Consider the following 23,414-nt stretch of genomic DNA (forward strand, 5'->3'; position numbering starts at 1 on the left):
CTGAGCAGTCCCTAGGAAAATAAGATCGCCTAAATGATTGGGAAAAAAAAGGGGGACAGTCTTTCCAATATGGCAACCATGCTTCAGAAAGGGCTTTTGTGATATACCATGAAAAGATGCTCTCTACGTCAACACAATGCTGAAATCTTGTGACAACACTAACGTGCTACCCCATGAGGAAAATGTCTTAATTAAAGCAACAAGTGCTGTCACCACAGACACCAAGACCACAGCATGCCATCTCCATTACACTGCCAAGTATCCTGCAGACCTTGCTTGTCTTTATTTCATGATATGGCCATTTCTGTAGCAAGCCATGCTCAAGAATCAGCCCACCAAAAAGGAAGAATAAAATCCACTGGGCATACATACTGGGAGAAATGTGCCTAGCAACAAATTCAAAGACCGTCTAAAGCGATTTTCAATCCTAGCTACACACAGAATGGCACCTAAAAGGAGAATGCACTTTATACCATGACGATGGCTGTTAGTCCTACACAAACGTAAACAGAGCAGCCACCATTGTTAACCTCTTGCGCGCTACACTAATTCTCCCGCTGTGTGGGCGAATTAGAGAGTGGGCGGGATTTGGACGGCCCTAGAACGTCCTCCACACACGCCCACCGTCACGTGAGACGGCTGGAGGCCGTCTGCAGCACCAAAGGGATTAACATGAGCAGAATAAACGTCAGAGTGAAGCTCAAAGCATACCATTCGCACTGAACAAGCGACATAACCACTCAAAAAGAGGACCAATGCATGTGCAACACAAGAGGAACGAAGGCCATGCATTTGGTCATGGAGGTGCAGCAAAAAGGACTATGCTGCACCGATATCCACCCCCCTTCCCCATCCTGCCAGTTCCTTCATCGTGCACTGGTGCGGCACACCAGTGTTCACCTCTATTAAAACTGCAAAGAGGTAAGTGCTTACTTGCCTATGCTGCAGCCAACCATGAATGAAGCTGGCATTGCTAGAGTGCTCTCAAATGCCAAGTGCCCCTGAAAGTCACTCCAAAGTCAACTGTCAAGGACAAAATTTATAACAAGAAAACAATCTCACAAACTGGTCAAAGTCACAAGAGAAAAATGAATCGGCTATTTCTACACTCTAACTTTAAAACCAGTATCAATGTGGTCTGTGTTTAGTTTAGCATATGCTAATAGTTGAAATGTTAAGACAAACACTTGTAATACAATGGTCCTCGCATTTGCGAGACTTAGAGCGATTGGGATGGTAAACATAAAAGTGGGTGCTGTTCTGAAACAGAAAGCGATGCACCTGTGTTGCAAACATGAAAGCAGGCGCTGTGCTGAAGCAAAGTGCAGCTTCCATCTATATAAAAGTTATGCGCATGGCTGTGCTGCGACATGCGCCATTACAGCGCTCCCCACAGCATGTTGATATTAAATGGTGCAGTCAGTGCGATGCACGAAAACCCAGTTTTGCACGCAACCTTCAAAAGTATGATAAAACGGACTATATTGTGACTAATAACGGTGTGCAGACCACCTCCTTTGATGTTTACATTTTTTCGCCCCACGTTGGTTATTGCACCCAATTGAACAGTGATGAAAATGTATGACTTACTGAACATCGAAGTATCCACGTACTGAGAACAACGAGTTCCTAGCATTAGAAGTGGACATACTGTGGATCAAAGTAGCGAAAACATGAATTTGTATAAAGTTTATAAAACTCATATAATTGTGTACTTATATAGGAATTTATTATGTCTACTAGTTGATATATCTGTGTATATATTTTGCGAGCCACAAGAGTATTATGGGAGTTGTAGTTTAAGAGAAATGGAGTGTGTCAAGTGATCAATTAACGCACATGGAAGGAGGGTGGAGCACAACTGTTTAAATTCACAAGTGGGTGATGGGAGATTAGCAACTGTTTCTAGTGCGCGTAGCGCAGTGAGAGTCACGGCAGAATGAGCAGGTACGGGGAGAGAAGGGGTTTGGAGATATACTGACATAAGTTGTCGGGTAGATCAAGAAAATAGCAGGAATGTGAGAAGGAAGTGGGGGGGGGAAAAGTGGTTAAAACAGAGGTCTGTTTAATGCGGCATTGGGGGAAGGACAGGAGAGAAGAGGGACCTTGTTCAAACTGGAGAGTCTACCCGACCTGAGGCGAACTTAGAGAAAGCGCCTGACGATGTATCATATGAGCGGGAGAATTAGTTGGGAGAGGGAGTGTAGAAAGAAGTTGGTAATCTAATGGAAAGTGGGGATTATGGATTATGAAGTGTTATGGTTCTGTTTTGAAAGAGCGAGCCTAATATGGAAAGTTTATTTTGATTTTTAAATGTACACGAGAAGTCACTATTTGTATTTAGTTGAAATCATCTAATAACATATCAAATATATAAAATTTAGAGGACTATGGAATGGTAATGAACTTTTTGTAACTATTGATTCACAGTTTCCCCTGACGAAGGGCAGATAATCTGCCCGAAATGCATTGGGTCTGAATAAAGAATTTCTGCTCGGAACTACTATTTGCCTTTTTTATCGTTTTCCGGAAGAGGCTCGGATGGGCACACGAGAGAATGAGAAGCTTGAAAAAATGCAACTTGTGAAATAAGTGGACTTGGATTAGGTAAACAGATTAAAAGAGAAAGAAAAAGAGAAAAACTTTGGTAAAGATGGTGATAATCAGTTTTTGCATAACTTTGCCTTGAAACGGTAAATGGATGTAAATGGATCTAGTATCCTACATAGCAGTGCAACTGGGAGTGGAGCGCCATTACAGCGCTCCCCACAGCATGTTGATATTAAATGGTGCAGTCAGGGCGATGCACGAAAACCCAGTTTTGCACGCAACCTTCAAAAGTATGATAACACGGACTATATTGTGACTAATAACGGTGTGCAGACCACCTTCTTTGATGTGCTGCGACATGAAGCATGCATCAGTGCACAAAGAAAGTTATGCGCGCTACTGTCCGTGAAGCAGGCACCGTGGTTACTGAGTAGCATGAAATAAAATAGTCCCTAAAGGAACCCATAACCACCAATAGTGTAAGTAAACTGTAGGTGGCCGGTGTTCCTCGCCATAAAACGGAAATGATGTATCAGGAGCACCAACCAATAATGAGCAGGGAAAAATAACACACGAATCAACCAATGGCAAGCAGCAGGCGGGGTTACACCATGTACAGCGATTACAGCAGGTCTTCCAGACAGCGCATGCGTGCTGCCTAGGCACGACTAAAAGTAAATGGGTCACCACATAAGTGTGCCTGGGTCAGCAGATTGGAACCCGTATCATATTACATAGCAAGGCTTAACTGTTGGTGGACGGCCCTAGCTATGCATGGAAATTTGGCACCCCACCCAGAAATTCCATAGAACGAGAAATTGTGTGAGGTTCTCTCAAAAATGTGGTTACTGTAGATCTTTGCAAGTAAAAGAATACCACCTGAATGATAGAGGCTTCATCAAAAAGAAATGATTCAATAATTCAATAAATTACTTGGAGCCAAAGCTATGCCGCAGTGTAGGAGAGTAGGGTCTGCTATCCTATGGTCACCCCAAATTTTTGCTTTTTGCTTCACTGGTTTTCGACTACTGAGGCTGTGGGCCTGCTGATCAGACCCCCAGCCTGCTGTTCTCTCACTAAATTAATGACACATGTGCTATAGGCACATACCAATTGGAAATGGACTCCTTGTCAGCCCCTGTAGAATGCACTATAGGTGCACAGGGCACAGGAGCCACTAAGGCCTACCAGGGGCTGCAGCATATCTTTTGCCACCCCTGGCTGGTTCTTAAATTGACACAACTGGCTGATCACTCAGCTGGGGTTAGGTGGTGTACACACCCCTTGCTTAGATATAGTATACCTATGTCTAAACCTATATCTGGACACATGTAAACCTGTGAGCCACTCCTATAGTCAGGCCTCACCAATCCTGGAGGCTGGGTGCATGGTTTTATGTGAGATGGAGCTCTAGCATGAGCTGAGCCTGTCTGCAGCCGTCGGGAACAAATCCCTAAGCTGTTTCAGGATAATGCCATACCATATACTATTAAGTGCCTTATAATCCTCGCGGTTATTTAGCAACTTTGGTTTGGCTTTATCAAAACATGTCGTGTAAGGTGTCATACGCTTTGGAATACCATCCCCTCGCCAGTTCTGGCGACGGGGATGGCATTCCACCCCTCTAGAGGGGTAAGACATGTTACTTCACTTTAATGCGGTTGATTTCTCCAAAGGCCTTAAGATCCACAAAATGGATGCCTCTGCCACAGACAAATGTCTGGACCCCTGGAGCTGACCGAAACCCAGTCAAGGGGGTCCTGGACAAAGGGTTTCCTGTCACAGGAGGGTGTCACCGCCCTCCAGACAGGAGATAGTGTATTGTAGCAGGGAGGTTTGAAAGAAACCAGACACTGCCTGGGGCGCACAAGGCTGCCCCTTGCATAATCCGGCCAAACCGGTTCTGGGGCACTCCAGCCCTCGTGCCAGGGCGGCCTGGATCAAAGGAAGGGGGTGTATCCACCCACTTCCTGGGTCCCACCCATAGGAGGGGACCTAGCAGGTAATCACGCCCACCAGATTCGAATAAGAGTGGGAGCAGTGCCAATGCACATCAGATTTCCTGGAAGAAACATTTGAAACGATATTCTGGACCCTTCGCCCTCCATCTCAACGTGGAAGCCCGAAGAATCTCCCTTGTGGTCAAGGAGTGACCACCCTGCAGCAGCAGGCACCATCCAGCCCTCGACGTCTACTTAGTTGCAGTTCCCGCCGGAACTCGAGCGACTGAGATCGACGAGATCAAGCCTGCCCAGCTTCTAACAGCCCGATCCACAGTCCCTGCAAAGCTGAGACCCGTGGAGGCGACCGGAAGCGTGGGGCACGCCATCTTGAAGTGACCACGAGACGCTGACCGTGCAGCCCACGAGTGACCCTCGAAGCTGTACACCGGGGTTTGAGAAGCCCCCACCCTGAGCTACTCCTGAGCCGAAGTTCAGCCCTCCACACTCGACGAGTGCTGCGTGGGGCCCTTTGGCACGATTTGGCTCAACGCGTTGGCCCGGTCACTTGCCAGCTGGCTTGTGGTCCCTGTGCCGACGAACTACCTAAGAAGACTTGTGATTCTGGTTGCTCCAGACCCACACCAGCTCCCCTGAAAAGGAGCCCCGACTCTGACCTTCCTGGTCCGAGTGAGAAGCAATCTTCCGATCCTGCGTGGATTGCTCTTAACAAGGCTTGTTTGCTCCAAACTTGAAGCCGACTGCACCGACGGTGAGAGCCTGCGTGGGACAGATCGTGACCTGCTCCTGGACGTCGCAGATGCCCCAGAGCCCACGTGACAGCGGAGAGAAGCTCCTCGACGACCACCTGATTGCGCCCGACATTGCCTGGTTCCGTCCTGGTTCCACCCTGGTCACTGCTGAGTGACCCAGACTCTGTCCCCTCTGCTTTCAGGTACTCTACAACTTGAGTCCACCCTTGGACTCCACCGGACACTTCGTCTTCACCCTGCCTGCAGCCCTTTCAGCTTCAAGCACCAAGAGCCTGCGTGTCAAAACCCGACGCCACTTCGACCCTGTGCACCCACTTCCTGTGGGTGAGGTAACTTTGCTCCGCCGGTGTTCCCACACTGGTGCACACCTCTAGGGTCTGTGTGTTAAGTTTTGTTCCTCTAGGTTCAGCGGAAGTGTCCTTAAACTTTAACTCTTTGACTTTTACGCACCATTGGTTAACATTGGTGCATGCGTGCGCTTTCCGCACATCTCCCGAATCCCGAGGGCCTTTCCCGACTTCAGCATTGCTTGTCCTGACTGCTCCCAGCGATTCCCTAGGCCCTAGGCCTAACCACTGCTCGAGTGGCCTTTCTTATACCACTTGTTTAGTATATGGTTTGAGTGGCCACCCGCCCTCATCCATAATTGTGCAACTTGTATGTTTAAACAGTGCTTTTGATTTAACGCTTGTGCCCCTTTATTCATAAAGAATACTGGGGATTGTTTTTAGTAATAAACACATATATTTTTATAATATATACTTGTGTGGTGTCCTTTCATTTGGTATTACAGGATTGTATGTGGTAAAACAGCTCGCTTAACACGACCTCTTAAGTTAAGCCTTTAGGCTGCTTAGTCCATGCTACCCCTAGGATAGCTTGTCTAATAAGGTTGACTTACAACCAGACACCATAAGGGATTGTTTGGTCAGGTAGTAGGTGGTTCCAGAATTGGAAACATCCCCTACCAGGCCAACTTCTCACACGCAGGTTTCAGTTTACCCAATTACTACCTCTAGGAGTTTGAAGCGTCTAAAATAAGTCAAAGTCTATAATCGCTACGAGTAGTAAGAGACATTCCTCTATTTTGTCCCATGCATGAAAACGTCCTAACTGATTCCTGTCAAGCAAATGCTCAACAAAAATCAGAACCATTTGGCCTTTGTGGCGTGAAAGATTTTGGTATGGACTTGATCGCTTATTGACAGGAAAACACTGCTTGCAGCTTCTTTCAGAATTCACCTATGATGGTTGGCCAAACAAAGGTTCAGCAGGTGACACATACTGATAAAGTTTAACATGTGTGATCCAAGATGAGACAGGCATGACACCCAATGGGTAGAGTAACCGATAGACAGGATAAAACCAGGTTACGAAAAATTGTAAGTAAAGACTGTCCTACAAAAGACCTCTTTAAACATTTAATAACCACCCCTTTCTAAAAGCTACACACCACTGACCTCTAAATGATACCAGATTAACAATTGACGGCCAATCTCTCATGAAGTTAACACTCAACTGCAGCAATATTCAAGCTTTAAAAAAATAAAAAATAAAAGTTATCTGCCTTTTCAGGCCACGGTAGACTATAGAAATCACCAGATGCGACCATAAGACCTATATTAAATACAGGACAACAAACTGGCAGTTCTTAATTCGGTCTGTCTGTACGGCACCTACAAGGACTACAAGATTAATTCCAGCTACTATGATTTCACCAGATCTGACTCAGTCAGTACTCAAAGAACCTAAATGAGCAAATCTGATGGCTCTTCCAATCATACACATGGAAAGTACAGTGTTGGGCGCCCTTCAGCTTCTTCCGACCATCCTTGAGTGCAACATATACCTGTTCCACTTGTCTGAAGTGTTCCAACAAGGGATATGCAGCTGTTTGGAGAATATACACACAACCCCACGAGAGACAAGAGGGGAAACTTGGAAAGCAACACACAAAGGCTTCCTACCGGCCATCCCGTTTAGGTTGAACTGAACATCCCTCCTTGACAATGCAATGAAAGCTTACTAATGCAAGGAAACTCGCGATGATTGAGACCACCACGGCCAAGCAGGTTAGAATCCTGGGAACTGAGTGGTGATTTTCCATATGGACATGTAGTATGAAGAAATACAGTGGTGGAAGAGCAGTAAATAAGAAACAAGGCATCTGTTCCTGGTGTGTACCCCTCTCTTGGAATGCCCATATACATCCCTTCTTACCCCTACCAGTGTTCAGATCGATTGTTTTTCCTCTCCAGATTTTTTCAGCTCTTAATGTCCCTTTCTCCTTTCACTCTTCCTCACAAATTTTAACTAACAGTGCAACTTTCCGTTCTCTGTTCAGTGCTTTTACTCTATGTACAGGAGTTTATATTTAACGCAACATTTTTTTTTACTTTCTGGTTTCACTATTCAGCATCAGAATATTTTCTACATTATTCCTACAGAGTGCACAATGTTCAATTTTCAACTTTCCAACACGTACCAATTGAAGAAGGCAGCATGCATGGTTGAACCACTTCTATCTCATGCACAAACGAGATATTAACAGATCTGTCACACTGGCTCAGCACTGCAGATTACTACAAGAAGGTTTGCCCATAAAACAAGAGAAAGTTTGGTGTCGAGACCCAATCTCAAAGAAAATGGCAGAATTAAAGGAAAAACCACTACACTACGCGACCCTTAGAGCAACTCCACTAGCCCGCAGTGTAAAACAACAGCAATACAATCCTTCTGTATTACGCGTTCGGCATTGTGAGAAAGGCGGCCATTTTATGCACTATGTTGTAGACCTTTTGTCGTTTCCCTCAACAAGAGACATAACCAAAATACCTACTCTGGAGGCCCGTGGGGTAAAGTTCAAAGACTGTACAGACCATCAGGGAACAAGAAACATACAATTCAGGACACCACTTTAAAAGCTAGTTAATGGTACTTTCATTTGTGATATGGATCATGCCAGAAGCCGACTAGGAGCACAGGCTGTGTTTGCTGATTCAATGCACATTGCTGCATCAACTCAACATTCTGAGGAGCAGCTCGGTCTTCATCGACTTTCGGAACCGGAATACTCCATCGAAATTGATGGGGAGGCACAAACATCCAGAAGAAAAGGGGAACCAACAATCGCTGTGAGGGTCTCAAGGCGCTGGGGGAGGGGGTGGTTGCTACTGCTCGAACAGCCAGGTCTTGAGTAGCCTCCTGAAGGTTAGTAGGTCTTGGGTCTGTCGTAGAAGAATGGGGAGGGTGTTCCAGAGAAAGAGTGGGACTATGTCTTAGAGGGTACACCATGATAGAGGAGGCCAGGTCCAAGGTTTTGTCCTACAGCAAGAGCACAGGGCTGGCTTTAACTGAACAAATGTACATCCCAGAGAAAGAGAGCGGGCCTATGTCTTGTACACCATGGAAAAGGGGACCACGCCCGAGGGAGCAACCTAGACCAGGAGCTCAGAGCTCGCTTCAACTGGACCAATGTACATACCAGAGTAGGAGAGCGGGCTTAGGTCTTACAGGGTACACCATGGAAAAGGGGACCACGCCCGAGGGAGCATCCTAGACCAGGAGCTCAGAGCTCACTTCAACTGGACCAATGTACATACCAGAGAAGGAGAGCGGGCTTAGGTCTTACAGGGTACACAATGGAAAAAGGGGGCCAGGCCAGAGGGAGCAACCTAGACCAGGAGCACAGAGCTCACTTCAACTGGACCAATGAACAACCCAGAGTAGGAGAGCGGGCGTAGGTCTTACAGGGTACACCGTGGAAAGGAGGACCAGGCCTGAGGGTGTGACCAGGAGCACAGAGCTGGTTTCAACTGGACCCCGGTACATCCCAGAGAAGGAGAGCGGGCTTAGGTCTTACATGGTACACCATGGAAAGGAGGACCAGGCCTGAGGGTGTGACCAGGGGCACAGAGCTGGCTTCAACTGGACCAAGGTACATCCCAGAGAAGGAGAGCGGGCTTAGGTCTTACATGGTACACCATGGAAAGGAGGACCAGGCCTGAGGGTGTGTCCTAGACCAGGAGCTCAGAGCTGGCTTCAACTGGACCAAGGCACATCCCGGAGAAGGAGAGCGGGCTTAGGTCTTACATGGTACACCATGGAAAGGAGGACCAGGCCTGTGGGTGTGACCAGGAGCACAGAGCTGGCTTCAACTGGACAAAGGTACATTCCTGAGAAAGAGAGTGGGCTTAGGTCTTACAGGGTACACCGTGGAAATTGGAAACAGGCTAAAGCTTGCGTCATGGACCAGGAGAACAGCGCCTGGTCCGACAGGACTAGGGTAAAGCCCACCTAACGAGAGTGGGGTTGGGTCTTACAGGCAAGATGAACAGGTCAATGGGTGCGCCCTAAACTAACAGGACCACAGTACACCTGAATCCCACAGAGTACACCATGGAAATGAGGAACAGGCCAAAGGGAGTGTCCTCGATCAGGCGAGCAGCGCACGGTCCGACAAGACCAAAGGCCAGGTTGGAAGGACCCATTTCCATTCAGTATTCTCAGGACACATCAGCCATTTTACTGTATGGCCCACTGTGCGGACTCTGACGCTGTAGAGCACTACGTAAAAACATAGAAAGGGTTATTTTTTAAATGCCGTCTACGCTCTGGGAGATCTGTGCCGCTGTATTTTTACTCTCGTAGTCAATGGAAAATTCCTGCTGAACATTAACAGCTCGGCTGTACATACCACACCCAGGGCCAAGGACAGAGTATACAGTCCGGGGGCCGGTGAGAGAGGGGAGCAGAGCTCGGCAAGAGAGGGCCTCGGGGCAGCTTTGATTCCTGCCTGTACTTCTGGATCCCTGCTCTGCAGTAAGAGGTCTGTTCTGACTCCATTCCATATAGAAATAACCCCCTCCCATGGCAGCATCCTATATGGAGACAGCAATCCTACAGCCGGCATGGGGGACGTCCTTGTGCATCAGGCCAGAAAGGACTTTACGTGGAACATCTGCACACATCTGCATGCAGTACCCCCGAGTACTCCCCAGTACTCGTTGGTACTTCGAGCCCTGCCCTTTAGAATGAACGTCCTCACTAATGCGGCCCTAACTCTGCGAGGCATCGACAAGAACCTTTTAGGGCCAAAGGAAAATCTGCGGAAAAAAGCCCAGCGCGTCTCCTGGCCGGGCTCCAGGTGGATGGATGCCAAAGGCCACCCTGCCCTGCCATACGTGTGATGTCTCTGCAGGCCCTGGGAGGCAGAGCCCTCCAGAGGGGCCCTGGGAGGCAGAGCCCTTCAGAGGGGCCCTGGGAGGCAGAGCCCTCCAGAGGGGCCCTGGGAGGCAGAGGCCCTCCAGAGGGGCCCTGGGAGGCAGAGGCCCTCCAGAGGGGCCCTGGGAGGCAGAGGCCCTCCAGAGGGGCCCTGGGAGGCCGAGGCCCTCCAGAGGGGCCCTGGGAGGCCGAGGCCCTCCAGAGAGGCCCTGGGAGGCCCGAGCCTACAGAGGGGCCCTGGGAGGCCCGAGCCTACAGAGGGGCCCTGGGAGGCCCGAGCCCTCCAGAGGGGCCCTGGGAGGACCCAGCCTCTAGAGGGGCCCTGGGAGGCCGAGGCCCTCCAGAGGGGCCCTGGAAGGCAGAGCCCTCCAGAGGGGCCCTGGGAGGCCGAGGCCCTCCAGAGGGGCCCTGGGAGGCAGAGCCCTCCAGAGGGGCCCTGGGAGGCACGAGCCCTACAGAGGGGCCCTGGGAGGCAGAGCCCTCCAGAGGGGCCCTGGGAGGCAGGGCCCTCCAGAGGGGCCCTGGGAGGCAGGGCCCTGGGGGGCAGAGCCCTCCAGAGGGGCCCTGGGAGGCAGAGCCCTACAGAGGGGCCCTGGGAGGCAGAGCCCTACAGAGGGGCCCTGGGAGGCAGAGCCCTACAGAGGGGCCCTGGGAGGCAGAGCCCTACAGAGGGGCCCTGGGAGGCAGAGCCCTCCAGAGGGGCCCTGGGAGGCAGAGCCCTCCAGAGGGGCCCTGGGAGGCAGAGCCCTCCAGAGGGGCCCTGGGAGGCAGAGCCCTACAGAGGGGCCCTGGGAGGCAGAGCCCTACAGAGGGGCACTGGGAGGCCGAGGCCCTACAGAGGGGCCCTGGGAGGCCCGAGCCTACAGAGGGGCCCTGGGAGGCCCGAGCCCTCCAGAGGGGCCCTGGGAGGACCCAGCCTCTAGAGGGGCCCTGGGAGGCCGAGGCCCTCCAGAGGGGCCCTGGGAGGCCGGGCCCTCCAGAGGGGCCCTGGGAGGCCGAGGCCCTCCAGAGGGGCCCTGGGAGGCCGAGGCCCTCCAGAGGGGCCCTGGGAGGCCCGAGCCTACAGAGGGGCCCTGGGAGGCCCGAGCCCTCCAGAGGGGCCCTGGGAGGCCCGAGCCCTCCAGAGGGGCCCTGGGAGGCCGAGGCCTCCAGAGGGGCCCTGGGAGGCCCGAGCCTACAGAGGGGCCCTGGGAGGCAGAGCCCTCCAGAGGGGCCCTGGGAGGCCGAGGCCCTCCGGAGGCGCCCTGGGAGGCCCGAGCCCTCCAGAGGGGCCCTGGGAGGCAGAGGCCCTCCAGAGTGGCCCTGGGAGGCAGAGGCCCTCCAGAGAGGCCCTGGGAGGCCGAGCCCTCCAGAGGGGCCCTGGGAGGCCGAGGCCCTTCAGAGGGACCCTGGGAGGCCCGAAGCCTCCGGAGGGGCCCTGGGAGGCCGAGGCCCTCCAGAGGGGCCCTGGGAGGCCCGAAGCCTCCGGAGGGGCCCTGGGAGGCCGAGGCCCTCCAGAGGGGCCCTGGGAGGTCGAGGCCCTTCAGAGGGGCCCTGGGAGGCCGAGGCCTCCAGAGAGGCGCTCCCTGCCGCACAGGAGGCCTGCTGCCACCCCACTTGGACCCGATCTCCCCAGGTGGGAAGGGACCCAGAGCACCGCAGGCTTCTCCAGACTCCATAAAAGGGATCGAGCTCGCCCAATGTGCACCGAGCGGGGGCTGCTGAGGGTCTTTAAACCCAGAGGACGGTCGTGAGGCCGAAGCCTCTGGATCCCCAGGGCCGCCCCCCCTCCTCCGCAGGATCAGGCCGGGTCCAGCCGACCACACCCACCCTGGGGGTGCTCAAGGCCTCGGGTGGTTCTCACGCCATGCAAGGGGCAGAAGGACCCATGGGGCACCTCTGCAGCGACCCCCATCGGAGGGGGCTGGGGGCCCACGCACCCAGCTACAGGCCATGAACCCCACACACCCACCTCCAGGCCCTGAACCCCACCCCCCACGTCCAGGCCCTGAACCCCACACACCCACCTCCAGGCCCTGAACCCCACCCCCCCCACATCCAGGCCCTGAACCCCCCACACCCACCTCCAGGCCCTCAACCCCACACACACCCACCTCCAGGCCCTGAACCCCACACACACCCACCTCCAGGCCCTCAACCCCACACACACCCACCTCCAGACCCTGAACCCCACACACACCCACCTCCAGGCCCTGAACCCCACACACACCCACCTCCAGGCCCTGAACCCCACACACACCCACCTCCAGGCCCTGAACCCCACACACACACACACCTCCAGGCCCTGAACCCCACACACACACCCACCTCCAGGCCCTCAACCCCACACACACCCACCTCCAGGCCCTCAACCCCACACACACCCACCTCCAGGCCCTCAACCCCACACACACCCACCTCCAGGCCCTCAACCCCACACACACCCACCTCCAGGCCCTCAACCCCACACACACCCACCTCCAGGCCCTCAACCCCACACACACCCACCTCCAGGCCCTCAACCCCACACACCCACCTCCAGACCCTCAACCCCACACACACCCACCTCCAGGCCCTGAACCCCACACACCCACCTCCAGGCCCTCAACCCCACACACACCCACCTCCAGGCCCTCAACCCCACACACACACACCTCCAGGCCCTCAACCCCACACACACACACCTCCAGGCCCTCAACCCCACACACACACACCTCCAGGCCCTCAACCCCACACACACCCACCTCCAGGCCCTCAACCACACACACACCCCCACCTCCAGGCCCTCAACCCCACACACACCCACCTCCAGGCCCTCAACCCCACACACACCCACCTCCAGGCCCTCAACCCCACACACACCCACCTCCAGGCCCTGAACCCCACACACACCCACCTCCAGGCCCTGAACCCCACACACACCCACCTCCAGGCCCCCTGAACCCCACACACACCCACCTCCAGGCCCTGAACCCCACAAACACCCACCTCCAGGCCCTCAACCCCACACACACACACCTCCAGGCCCTCAACCCCACACACACACACCTCCAGGCCCTCAACCCCACACACACACACCTCCAGGCCCTCAACCCCACACACACACACCTCCAGGCCCTCAACCCCACACACACCCACCTCCAGGCCCTCAACCCCACACACACCCACCTCCAGGCCCTCAACCCCACACACACCCACCTCCAGGCCCTCAACCCCACACACACCCACCTCCAGGCCCTCAACCCCACACACACCCACCTCCAGGCCCTCAACCCCACACACACCCACCTCCGGGCCCTCAACCCCACACACACCCACCTCCAGGCCCTGAACCCCACACACACCCACCTCCAGGCCCTGAACCCCACCCACCCACCCACCTCCAGGCTGCTGCCCGCTTAGAACCGAACCATGGGAGGTCGGTCTCACTCTCATACAACACCTGGAATCCCACCTTTTCTGTCTGCATTCATGCAGCAAGTGTACAGATCACGGTAAACATGGCTCCACACTTAGCACTGGCCCGCTTGGAAGCCACCACACTGGTCATCAAGAGGCAGCTGGAGCACGCGACCAAGTTAGGAGCTGCCTCGAGGAAGCACAGTGTTGGATGCAACTCAACCAACCACACAAAGAAGGGCCTATCCGTTTCTATTAACTCCAAATACCTGTAATGAACCTGTATGAACATTGACTATTTTGCACCCACAACCCCTCGTTAATCATATTAGCAAATTTCTGACAAGGGGAAAAGACCTTCTTGTAACTTTCATGAAAAACTACCCTAGCAATAGGGATCTTGGCCCATATTCCTACCAAAAAGCTCACCAATCTTCAAAGAACGCACAAAAGCAATACTCTTCTGACTGAAATGTCACACGGTGCTTTAAGCTGGCACACCAGAATCGATCTACTACAAGTGAAAGCTCTACTAGCCAGACACCTCCATAGCCAAGCAAATGTCTGGCTTTGATAGCCCCCTATACTGAAACTAACTCCCGGACAATGTGCCCGAGACCTCTGTCCCATCAGTGGTCTAAGTGCCACCTCTAATGTGGTTCAGGTGGGAGGAGGAGATTTTATCCAACACGTGGGGCTTGGAATAAAAAGGTCCACTATTTCAGTGATAAAACACTATACTTTTGTTTTGAACAATCGTAGTGTGATGGTTGAAAAAATAAAAGCATGATAATTTGAAGAGGCTCACACAGGTGTGGTATTGTTCTAGGCATTCAATTCTTAGCATGCACAACTGATTAAACATCAACAGAACCAATTGAATCTAGAATGTCAGCCTAACCGAAGATATTTAATTTCCTATGAACATAAGTGCACCAGTGATTCATTTGATTGAGTCCTTAAGATAGGCTAGAAAGAGGTAGGGACTCCAAATTGAGTCAACCAGACAAAGGATAGATAGTAAAGGGCTTTGCAAATTAGGAAGGGTTGGACGGCATCTGTGAAGACAACAGCAAGATATCTGCCATGCATGCACTAGAAGCTTGGTTGACCACCAACATTTCCTCATCTGGCTCACAATCACGTAAAATGCCTTGCATTAGAAAGAAAAACGCCAAGAAATGATCTGACACAGGCCTTGGTGGAATCCGAGATGAATATGGAACCCTGTTACATACGGGTCTTCCTGCTGTTCAGAGAGCTCTTTTTAAAGCAGTGTTTAAGAATTCTGCAAGAACGATCAGACATACAAAAGACTATATCACATCACATTGATCCATCTAAATGGATGGCTCCCCTACAGACAGTTGTATCTTCAGAACCGTGTTTATCGTCTCCACAACTCTAAAGCTGAACATGGCCCATTACCGAACACAAAACTGGTACAAGACCCCTTGCCGGCTCAAACAAGACTCAAGCTCTGGTCAGAGGGAAGGGACTTCACACAGGAGTCTGGAGCCACTCAGGCAGGAGATGAGCTGTTTATTTCATGTGAGGGCCTTGCGTTACAGCATCACAACTCTTGTTGCGGCTCCATCCTCTTTGGCACTTTATGTACTTCCCACTGTCACCCAGCCCTATACAACACCCTACAAATATCCTAATTTCACAGCTCCCATACAACTTTCTACAGCAAGCCCACTCAGCCCATGCATAGGCATCTGACGTCACAGCACTACTTACGTACCAACACTACACAAGAGCTAAGGTACCATCATTGTGTCTCAGGCGTTGCTCCACACGTATGGAAGAGCCATCCTTCTCTTATTTGAAGATCTAAAAAATGCACCTCAAGCACTACAGCGTGTCCTGAGTATGTAGCTTCAAACCAACTGCTACTAACAGCTCAACACCTTCTATCATGCAAGCTACTCAAACAATAGTGCAATTACAAACAAGCAAATGTAGGAATCGGAATAAGACTCCCTCATCACTGCTCAAAATGAGGTCTAACTTACTACCTACATCATCAACAACCGTTGCTACAGTACACGAAGATACTAAAAATGTGCCTTTGTATATGTAAACATGGGTGAAGTAGCTGTAACATCTGTGGATAATGTACGTCCTACAGAAAAAGAATTCAATAACTAGTAATATACAAAGCGTGTGATCTGGAAATGTATAGAGTATATTTAATGCAGCTCGTGTAAGTCCGTAGGAAACATTTTCTGGTAAATGTATTCGTTTCTAGTGTTAATAGAATACAAATCCAAGCGACAGACATTCCTCTTCACAGACTGGTGTAAATCAATTGTTTTACTTCAGAAGTGCCACAAGCGGGGACGCAAAACTCCATTTCACTTCTTGACTTGAGCCTGCAAGTGTTACATAAGCATGAAGGCGCCGTCGCAAGCAGCTCCCAATCAGGTTCAAGTAACAATATCCTCCGTTTACAAGCTCCAATTTAAAGGCGTGAAATACCCCACCTTCTTCGAGAGCACAGGAGCAACGTCAATGAACCAGAACCCCACAGAAGGGCCATTGCACATCAGAAACAGGCGCCTTGGACAACCCCAGCTCAGGTCTGTTGTGGTAGCCACTCGGGGCTCAAAACCTCAAAACGATCAAAAATGGACGAAACCCCAGGCCTGCACTTTAGTTCAGTGTTTTAATATGTGCACACAAGTGAACAACAGCAGCACACGTCAGGAGCAGACAGGTACACAGCTTGGAGGAGTGCAGTGTGCACACCCCTCCAATGAGCGGGGACACTTGTGATCACAACACAACTTGTATAACGTGTCTGCCACACGTATGAAATGAAACACGCGCGGATCCAGCCTGAATGGAAACACGGGCAGGCAGGTCACAACATGGTGCCTACAGCAGGGAGTACACGCAGACACTGCTGCAAGTTTACCCCAGCCACCTTCAGAGGCGTTTTAAATGTACCCTTTCTCAAGGTACCGAGACGGCTGCTGCTCTGATCCAATATTGTGTGGGGGCGAGGGGGCTGCGACAAGGGCTCACGTGCTGTGGGTGACTGCAAAGCCATCTTGCAGTGGCAAACAATGGAGGTGCCTGGCTACTGTTTACTTTCTCCAGGCAGATCACCTTGTTTCGCACTCGATGATTTATGTGCGCAGGACGCCTGGGCCCCTGGCTGCAGGTGTCTCTGGGGAGGGAGGCTGGTGGATTCATGGCCCTCGTGGGGCTTGCGGGGGCGGCAGTGCTCGAGATTAGAAACCCAAAATAACAGGCGCAGGGGGTGGGTGTGACGGATGCCTCGAACAAGGGCCGCAGCAGCAGGCTGTGGCCGGATCATGGCTGAGCTCAGGCCAGGGCACATGGGAAGGGAAGGGGAGGGAGGGGTTCCCCCACAGCAGAGGCCTCGGTGCGCACAATAAGGAGACCCAACAAAGCAATGGCTGCACTGCCCCCACCCCAGGAGGGCGGGATCGGGGAGCGACGAGAGACCGAGGGTGGGTGGAGGGCCCTGGCTAGCACCCCCTGATAAAGGGCCCCTTCCACCCCTTTCCCAGGTTGATTCCCTAACCGTGGAGGGAGGAAGGTAAACACAACAGAACCATACACTTGGAAGTGAACAAACGACAGGATCCCCACATGAGGGGGTGAGCCCCCATCACAGTATGGAACCAGGAGCATTTTAAGAGTCAATACTGACAAAAATCCAAAATGGAGGTACAAGTGGCATACAAAAAAGTGGAGGGAGGAGGTCCCTGGCTAGTACCCCATCCATCCCTTTCCCAGTTTGATTCTCTAACCGTGGAGGGAGGAAGAAGGTAAACACAACAGAACCATACACTTGGAAGTGAACAAACGACAGCATCCCCACATGAGGGGGTGAGCCCCCCCCCCCCCCCCACCACATCATCACAGTATGGAACCAGGAGCATTTTAAGAGTCAATACTGAAAAATATCCAAAATGGAGGTACAAGTGGCATACAAAAAAGTGATGGGAGGAGGTCCCTGGCTAGGACCCCATCCACCCCTTTCCCAGTTTGATTCTCTAACCATTGAGGGAGGAAGAAGGTAAACAGAACTATACATTTGAAAGTGAACAAACGAGAGCATCCCTACATGAGGGGGTGAGCCCCCCCCACCACATCATCACAGTATGGAATCGGGCATTTTTTGAGGTAATACTGAAAAATATCCAAAATGGAGGTACAACTGGCATACCAAAAAGTGGAGGGAGGCTGTCCCTGGCTGGCACCCCCTTATAAAGGGCCCCATCCACCCCTTTCCCTGGTTCATTCTCTAACCGTGGAGGGAGGAAGAAGGTAAACACAACAGAACTATACATTTGGAAGTGAACAAACGACAGCATCCCCACACGAGGGGGTGAGCCCCCCATCACAGTATGGAACCAGGAGCATTTTAAGAGTCAATACTGAAAAATATCTAAAATGGAGGTACAAGTGGCTTACAAAAAAGTGGAGGGGGAGGTCCCTGGCTATCACCCCCTGATAAAGGACCCCATCCACCCCTTTCCCAGTTTGATTCTCTAACCGTGGAGGGAGGAAGAAGGTAAACACAACATAACTATACATCTGTGAGTGTACAAACAGCATCCCTGCATGAGGGGGTGAGGCCCCCCCAAACACATCATCACAGTATGGAATCAGGAGCATTTCAAGAGTCAATACTGAAACATATCCAAAATGGAGGTACAAGTGGCATACAACAAAGTTAACAGTGCCCCCCAGCACATCAGCAGCGAGGTCCATGGGGACAAGTAAGCCCCCCCAAACACTATGCAGAGCCACAACAGAGGTGCCCTGAGCTCAAGTTAGTCCCATGGGGGTGCAAAGCTCGCCCTTGTGCACCCCCAGAGCGGGGGTTCGGATCAGAGACACTATGGGGTGCTTTCCGGCCTCAGGGGGTCTGATCAGTACTTGCACCGAGCTCCTGGGGCCGCAGCCTGAGCCCCCCCCCCGTGCCTCCCCTCCCCCACCCTGGGTGAGGCTTTAGTTACACCCCCTTCTGTAGGTTTTGTAACTAAGACCGGTGCTCCTGGGTGCACAGAGGGCCCCGGACGTGGCCCCACGCGCACACTGCATTCCAGGACCTCACGGTCCCCCTGAGCCGCCCTCCCCCGTTAACAGCAATAAACGCTAAAAAGGCGCAATAAACGACCTGTTCTTGAGGCCGAGGGCTCACCTGTCCTGCAGACCCCCCCTCGGTCCAGCCCGGGTCCCCCGGAGCCCGTGCGCGCGGGCCCAGGGGCGCGGGGCACACTAGGCCGCAGACGAAGCCTCGGCCTTTCCTGGCGGCTGCAGGCGGGAGTCGGCGCGGCCTGCCCCGGCCGTGGGGCGCCGCGTGGAGGGGCCCCTGTGGGCGGGCGTGCAGGGGGGCGTGCGGTGCAGAGCGCGGCCGGAGGAGTCCAGCGGGCGCTCCCAGGAGCGGGCTGACCCTGCCCGTGTCACATCGAGCTCAGCGCGGCCGGCCCTCGGCGGAGACCACTCCTCCCCTCCCCCCACCTCTGCTCCCTTCGCGGGCGGAAGCGCGAATGAGCGCACGGGGATCCCCGACTCCGCCGGCAGGGGCGGCCTGCGACGCATGGGCACGGCCTACCCACTGCCGCCATTGGCCCAGAGGGCTTGAGTGACCGAGACACTGCCCAATAGGAAGCTCGTATGGTAAGGCGGAGCCTGGAGGAAGTATTCATATGCTGGTTAGTCCGTTGAGAAGTACCAACACCACTTTTTCAGCCTTGGATTGGCTACCGCGACTGCCAGTTTTATGACGTCACATCGCAGAAGGGTAAACACCCCATTAAGTGCTCGAAAACCCGCAGTTGCCTGGATCGCGGTGGAGGAGCGGGTTTGTATTAGAGTGGGAAACCGGAGTTTGCATTCGTAATCGCGTTGATTTTTGATTACGTCTATATACACTCCGACGTTCCGTTACCACTTCTCTTCCTGCGCTTTTTTGGCAGTTGATCGTTATTATGAATCCCTGCTGCCGCGAGCGCAGGTCGGCAGTTGACGTGTCTGCCCGCCGCGGAGCGCGAGGAAGCTTCTGATTGGTGCCTCGTGGGAAGTTTACATCGCGTACGTCACGCCGCTCGCACGCTGATTGGCCGCGGCGTGCGTCAATCCCGCCCGCCGCGGAGGCGGTCTTTCTCCTCAGTCGGCGCCCATGTTCCTGGCGGCGCGGCCGGTGCCCTCGCAGGCGGCTGGTCCGCTCCGCCTCACGGGAGAGGCCTCCGTCGAGCGGGGAGGTCGCTGCCGCTGTCTGGGAGGCGGCCCTGTGCGCGGAGCCTCCTCGCCGCGGCGTATGTTTTTGTTCCGGATGATTGCGCAGACAGGAGCCGGGTTTATTTTTATCTCGGTGCCGGCGGGGTTGGTGGGGTGTTTACACGGTAAGGCGGTCACTGGGGCGGTGGACGGACGCGTAACCGTTAATATTCCAGGGCCGTCGTTCCAGGGCCCGTGGACGGCTCGGGGCCCATTTTTGGCCGCCCTCGGATTCCGTACACCTGAGGCCCGGTGCTGACGGTGGCAGCGCCCGTCCCGCGGGCTTCGGGCTTGATTTTACTTGATGCTGTGAGGTCCTTGACGTGAAGCTGTGGAGCAGCGCACCGAGCGTCGGGGCTTCAGTCCCCGCCCACCGCCTCCATCTTGTCTCCTTCTGTTGCTCCTTCGCCGTGAGACTGCCCTGGGGTCGTTTGCTTCCGAGAAGAAGGCACACCTTGGGCGTATAGAGTGTCTGGAGTTCATACTGTTGTGTAAACAACGGCAGAGATGTGCTGCTGTGTAGCGTTAATGGCTGCTATTTTCCTCGTACCAGTGTATTGTAATTGCATTTATATAGCGCCTACTATCCCTGAGGCGCTTTTTCGGCGGGTAGCACGCTACTCCGGGACCCATAGAAGATTAGTGTTGAATTAGTATAGTGAAACATGCAAGTACATTTTAAGTGGTGGATTGGTTAGTCAGTTATTCCGATTTGGAATGATAGCAGAAGGATAGAAGAGGACAAAGGTTTGTATTTATATAGCGCTTGTTGACACATGCTAGCCAGGAAGCCTATAAAGGTTTAGTGGTGAATTAATATGGTGAAATATGAAGCATTTTCAGTGGTATTTTAGTCTGATTATTTGGAGTGAGAAGGATAGCGGAGGGATAAAAGAAGAAAGGCTTGCATTCATGTAGCACTTGTTATCCCTGGCGCTTTCTAATGGGTGAATTAGTCCTGTCCGTAAGAAGATTCCTTCAACTTATTGTACGGAAGGGGGCGCTTTTGGTACACCTCTAAAGTTCAGGGCACAGATCAGTCTTCATGCGGACACCTTGGTAAAAGAGTGCCGTGAGTTATTCTGGAGTGAACTGTTACCATCGTCTTTTTCCAGTCATGTGCTGCCTGTGAGTGTGTGTCAATGCAAGGCCTCTAACCCCACATCTCAACACCCTTATCCAAAGCGGTTAGCCTGCAGACATGTTTTCCAAAAGCAAGTTGACGTCTGTATGTAATTTTAAGAGGTGGAACTGCAATGTTCAGGTTGCTGAAATGTATTCATACCTACCACGAGGCCCAATCGATAAAATAGTATTTGTATAGTGCAGCTAATCACCCCAAGGCGTGCTGCAGGTGTCAGTTGAAGAGCCAGATCCTGAGTCACTACTTGTAGCGGTTCAGCAAGGGGGAGGTGTTTTTAGTAAGGTGAGAGAAGGAACGAACTCCACAGTGGCTGCAGTGAGTATTAGTTGTCTGGTCAAGGAGCAGAGGTTTCTGGTGGGCTGGTTGAAGACCAGGTATTGGTTTGTATAGTCTGGTCCTTGGTTGTGGAGGGCTATGTAGGCATAGGTGAGGAGCTCTGTACAGGGAGCCAGTGGAGGGCTTTCTGGTGCTGGGTGTGGTGCCTCCTAGAGGGGAGGTTGAGGATCAGTCTGTCAGCTGTGTTCTGGATGGTCTGCAGTCTTTGCATGAGTTTGGTGGTGCCGGCATAGAGTGCATTGCCGTAGTCAAGCTGGCTGGTGATAAGGGCCTGCCTCCGTTCTCCTTCTGTGGAGCCATCTTACAAATCGCGTGGGAGCAGGCTGATGCAACATTGTTGACCTGCCGTTTCATGAACAGTTCACTGACCAGTATGATGCTGAGATTGCAGGTGTGGTCTATCTTGTTTTGGAATTGGTCGGCGGACAAGTTGGGAACGGTTTATTCCCAATTTCTACTGCCGTTTTGCATTTGTCGTCCATAGTGGGAATGGTATGCCCAGTTGTGATCCTAGCCTGGCTGGTGTGGAACCTCAAACTGGTGCCAGGATGCTTGTTTCTGGTCCAGGGTAGGCCTGGCAAATCAGGCTGGACTGTTACCATGGGGAGCACGGTCTGTACTGATTTGCATATGGCTTGGTCTAAATTGGAATGGCATGATGGGCAAAAAAATGGATTTAACCCAGATTGGTGACTGGAAAGGGTAGGGGGTGAATGTTTGGTTTGGTCAATATTCACATCATCATCTATTCTATTTGTACCTTAAGCCATCCGTCAGTGAGCAGCGGTGTGCTTGTTGTTCCATCGCCAACATGAAAACTATACTTGGGTCACAGCAGCCTCCAGAACAGTTGTAATGCTAAATGCTGTGTCCTGTGCTGGGACTGCTGTGTTATATGGATTTGTAGGCTTTGCATATCATACAAGGGTATCCTGGCGCCAGATTGTGTAGTCTGTTCTGCCTGAAGGATTCCTGTCAAATGGCATATTTTCAGCTTCTTTCTGAATCCTAGAACCGATTTGGTGAGTGAATGGAGAAGGGATGTGTGGGCAGAGGTGCTCACATAACTCATTGTAGTCTACATCACTATTGGGTTTTAGACAGTTGCCATTCGGGCAGAGTACTTGATTTCAGATGATGAAAACAAAAACAAGTCTATATTTAAGACCCCATCCGAGGATCAACTCGGAGACCTAATTCTGTTAATTAAATCAGGTTCTCCTTATGATCCTTGTCCGCAAAACATAATGTACCAAATATCTGCCCAGGTGGCAAGAAATCTGGGACAAATTTTAAACAATGTGTTTACCAGTTGGACTGTCCCTGTCCGATGGAAACGTACCTCAATTCTCCCACTTTTGAAAAAAGAAAACCTGGATAGCGCTGAGCCATGCAATTATCGGCCGATCTCAAGACTCCCTTTTGCTGCTAAACTGAATGAGAAAATTGTGTATAAGCAAATTTCAGAATATATAGAAGCTAACTCGCTTTAATCATACCCACGGATGAAATACGTGAAGTTCTCAATGGAGGAGGGACAGCGGTGATGGTATTGCTTGATCTTTCGGTGGCATTTGAGAGGGTCAGCTGTGAGATTCTGGTTGACCGGCTCCAAGACGCAGGGATAAAAGGAATAGCAATTAATCCCCTAAAATAATTCCTAACAAATCTACAGCAAAATGTGGAAATGGGGAAGTTTGTCTCTAGGCAGTTCTCCTTACCATGTGGCATCCCACAAGGATCAGCACTAAGCCGTACACTTTTAATCTTTGTTATGACACTGGCCTCGATTTTAAAACATGC

At 52.1% G+C, this 23,414-nt stretch overlaps 1 protein-coding gene across 8 annotated transcripts in view; it reads right to left on the minus strand.

The window, feature by feature from the left end:
• SETD5 (SET domain containing 5) overlaps positions 1 to 19,405 on the minus strand; it is a 259,618-nt gene extending 240,213 nt beyond the window's left edge. For 3 of the 8 annotated variants that reach the window (XM_078661860.1, XM_078661861.1, XM_078661859.1), the window contains exon 1: positions 19,053 to 19,399. The gene's annotated coding sequence lies outside the window, so the exon portion shown is untranslated. Of the gene's footprint in view, positions 1 to 19,052 lie in introns of all 8 variants that reach the window. The other 5 variants (XM_078661866.1, XM_078661862.1, XM_078661865.1 and 2 more) reach the window with 4 other exon arrangements.
• Positions 19,406 to 23,414: the final 4,009 nt, after the last annotated feature.

This window comes from Lissotriton helveticus, chromosome 9 (assembly GCF_964261635.1).
Source record: "Lissotriton helveticus chromosome 9, aLisHel1.1, whole genome shotgun sequence".
In the NCBI taxonomy this organism is placed as follows: Eukaryota; Metazoa; Chordata; class Amphibia; order Caudata; family Salamandridae; genus Lissotriton; species Lissotriton helveticus.